Below are 3,964 nucleotides of genomic sequence, written 5' to 3'. Positions count from 1 at the left end.
AGAAATCATTTATTTGTTTATACAAAAAATGAAAAATGGATTGATTTTATAACCGTTAAAAAGAACTAGATGGAGGTTCGGAGTAGCCCACTCCGTTGGGCCAGATAATCGGGATGAAAAACCGTAAAAGAAAAAAAAACCACTAAAAGACGAAATATGTGATGTCGTGATGACATCACCTGAGTATTATTCATTGGTGTTGGCTAATATACTTGTTGTAAATGTAAATGTATACTATAAACCGAAAGAATAAAACGTTGGGGGGTGCTAAAGTGTAAAAATATATAAGTTTAAGGACCATGTTTGCATTATAGATATACAAATGCAAGTCGATACTTTCATCAACATTCGTCATTTCTTAAAACCCTAGACAGATCCTTCATACTCTTTCTTACCTCTTCTTCAGTTCTGCTATATCTATAGGTGAGTATCAATCTTATCTTCATATATTCGATTACAATACGTTATAATATCTTAATACATACTATCTTATTTTGTCTTATTTAGGTTTTTGTATAGCGAATTAGATCCGTAGAATTTCATGATTTCTGACTAAGTTTGTATCATTAATAAATAATCAGTTGATTTACTGATTGATTGTTCATTCTACACTAATGATTTAGATATTTTATTAATTTCCCCATGTTTTACGAATTAAGTTTGAAATTGAGTGTGTTTTTCCCCAATTATTGGTTCAGGTGTTTGTGGAATCAATTTAGGTACTAAACGAAACAAGCTTTAAGCTCAATGGCGCCACTGGTAAACAGGTTTCCATTTGTAGCTACTCATTTGAAAAGAATGATAGCTAAGCTCAATGCGAGTGGCGAGAAACACGTGATTAAAACGTGGTCTCGTGCGTCTATGGTTGTTCCCGAAATGGTTGGTCATCGCATTGCTGTTCATAATGGAATGAAACATCGTCCTATAAATATTAAAGAAGTTATGGTTGGACACAAATTAGGAGAATTTGCACTTACACGAGCACGTAAACCACAAAAGGTACACAATGCGAAGAAACCTACGAAGAAGAAGTGATCAGGCTTGAATACGAAAATCGCAAGAACAAGTTTGTGTTTTTAATTAATCGAGATTTATAGTTTTTAAAGCTTTTCATTATCAGCAATCTGGTTATACTACTGTCAGGTGATCCTATTTTAATACTTGTTTTTTATTTTGGGTTTAGCGAATTGAGTATCTTTTGTCTGGATTATCCCGTGCTCTGGGAAAGATTATTCCCTAGGTTCACAGCTTGTTTCGTAATAACGTATATTTGAAGTTTTTTGTTACTTTTGAACTTACATCAGCTTTTACTTCTTCCGTTTTGCGTTGTCTTTCATGTTGCTTTTCGCTTTACTTTATACTGCTCGCACTGTTGTTAAGGTGTTGTGATTGGCCTAATGTGTAGGTATATATATCTTCGACTTGCATAATATCGGAACCTCAATTGTTAAATAACTAAGAAAAAAGGATACACAATCATTGTCAGATTGTAGGTGAACTCTGTGAGGACTTGTTATAAAATCAGAACCTCTGTTGTAGATTTGTAATGACCTCAAATTTCATGTTATATCAATATAGGATACTAATTATAGTTGCCCAAATGATGAATTAACTCAGGACAGACCATTTCAACAGGCTATATTGTTGCATAAATAAATACAAATTCACACTGAAACCGATTTAAATTAACATTATACAAAGATTTTATGATAATAGTACTCGAAAATGCTGGAAAGCTTGAAGTTTTTTGTGTTTTCTATAGCTTTGCCCTTTAAAAAGTCCTACAACAGCTTGTAATAAATCTGATTTACAAATGTCACAACTAATTAGCCTGGATAACATGATCATCAAATGATACTATAAAACGTGTCTATTTTTAGATACCCACTATTATCAGTATCAAAATGGTTGAACGCTTTGTAAAAGTGAACTCGATGTAATCAATTGACTTGTTTCCATCAACATCAGTCTGAAACATAAAATAGGTGTATAAATGAGAGGGTATGCAGATAAACCAGAATCCTAAAGATGTTTAAACATATAACATATCTTGTTGCTTCCATGAGTTGCTTCAGTTCGGCCTTTGTGAGCTTTGACCTCAGTTGACCCAATCCAGTTTTAAGTTTTACATATGTGATCGTCCCACTATCATTTGTGTCTATGCGTATGTTCTCAAACATTGATATCAGCCCTTGAATTTCCTCTGCGGACAGATTTTTTTGCAATGAACTGCAATTTTTTATGTGATATGTAGTGTTGAAGTGAATGCTCCCTACTCGGAGGGTGTAACTTATAATCTTTGTTTTGCTTGTGGACGAGATGATTTGGTTTACGGATTAAGTGGATAAGAAACAGTTTATATATATATATATATATATATATATATATATATATATATATATATATATATATATTTACGGGTTAAAAGTTGTCCAAATGTATGTTCAATCGAAGACTATCATTTAATTGCATATTACACGTTATTTAATTTAATACCTTTACTAAAATTAAAATTATCCATTAAATTGTCAATGTTGATGCTCTCTTGTTGTCTTTATCAGGAATTCTTGGGCTAAATTTAGACGAGCCCAGTAGTTTTAGCTCGAATATTCACCCAAATATATACTCCGTATTAGAGAAATTAATTGAAATGTAAAATAAACTTACTTTTTTAAACAAGTTGTAAAGATATCCCAACAATACACGCAATATGCAAGGATTGGCTTGCATCTTGTGTGTCCAGGTCATGAATTAAAAATTCAAGTCGCGAATAGCTATGGGTCATGACCGAAAAATTGAAGTCGCGATTAGCAATTTTACAAAGTCACACAACACGCCAATTCGACCATTCTGGGTTGCGTGCAATCTCAGTCATCTCTTGGTCGCGGAGTAGACCTTGACCAGGTTACTTAGTCACGGTCTAGAATGCGACAAGAAATATTATGCACTCCCAAGTATTTGACAAAATACGTCAACCAAATTTTATACGGAGTGATAAACTTACAGTTCACCCAAATTATACTAAACAGTAAACAAAACAAAATACGTCAACCAAATTTTATACAGAGTGCTAAATTTACAGTTTACCAAATTATACTAAACAATAAACAAAAGGCCTTCCTTTACATTAGGTTAACATACCAACAAAAGTCGAATAAAATATCAGATCTTAATACCAAGGAAATTATTTACATCAGATTGATCATCAAACCTTACAACAAAAATTTAATCAAAAACTGAACTTAGGGTTAGTAAAAAATAGATAAATAAAATTTATCATCACTTTAAACAGAATATTTTTTTTCCAGCGAATAAGTGCCGGTGACGAAATAAGGGCTTGGCGTTTGATATTTTTCCAGCGAATCAGAATGCAACACATATTTATATATATTATTTAATTTATTTTCCTCACAACTTCAAATCATATTTTACCACATCACCCAAAACATTTTTTTTCACTCAAATTTAAAACTCACAATTATTTACTTTCACTCAATGACATTGAAATATCACAATCAAAAACCTCTTTTTCCTTCAATAAATGTAGCATTGGCCTCCATGTCACGGTCAGGGTTAAATTCAGCCTTAGTATGTACGAGTAATTTAACTAAAGTGCATACGAGAAGCTCACATTAAAAGCGTACCTTAACCTCAACAAAAATCCGCAATCACCACCAAATTCGTCGCATTTTGTCAAAAAAATTTGCCGTCATTATATCGAACACTTGGTGTGCAAGGTAAACCTTCACGATCTAGATCGCGACCGGTTTACATGGTCGCCATCCTGTCCGTGATCAAGGGATGACCGAGATCACAACACGCAACACCCAAGGTCAGACTTGCGTGTATTATGACCAGGTCATGACCGAGGAGTTGCTAGTCACGACTTGAGTGTGCTGGTCATGACGAAGAAGTTGTTGATTGCGACTTGCATTTCCTGGTCTGATAGTCGCGAATTGAATTT

At 33.5% G+C, this 3,964-nt stretch overlaps 1 long non-coding RNA gene across 1 annotated transcript; it reads left to right on the top strand.

The window, feature by feature from the left end:
• Positions 1-354: 354 nt before the first annotated feature.
• LOC139855957 (uncharacterized) lies at positions 355-1,298 on the top strand. Its single transcript, XR_011761619.1, has 2 exons — positions 355-423; positions 699-1,298. It is a non-coding gene; the product is annotated as an uncharacterized lncRNA (long non-coding RNA).
• Positions 1,299-3,964: the final 2,666 nt, after the last annotated feature.

This window comes from Rutidosis leptorrhynchoides, chromosome 6 (genome assembly GCF_046630445.1).
Source record: "Rutidosis leptorrhynchoides isolate AG116_Rl617_1_P2 chromosome 6, CSIRO_AGI_Rlap_v1, whole genome shotgun sequence".
Classification (NCBI taxonomy): Eukaryota; Viridiplantae; Streptophyta; class Magnoliopsida; order Asterales; family Asteraceae; genus Rutidosis; species Rutidosis leptorrhynchoides.
The sequence above is the reverse complement of the archived record's forward strand: the minus strand, read 5'-3'. Positions and strand labels throughout refer to the sequence as shown.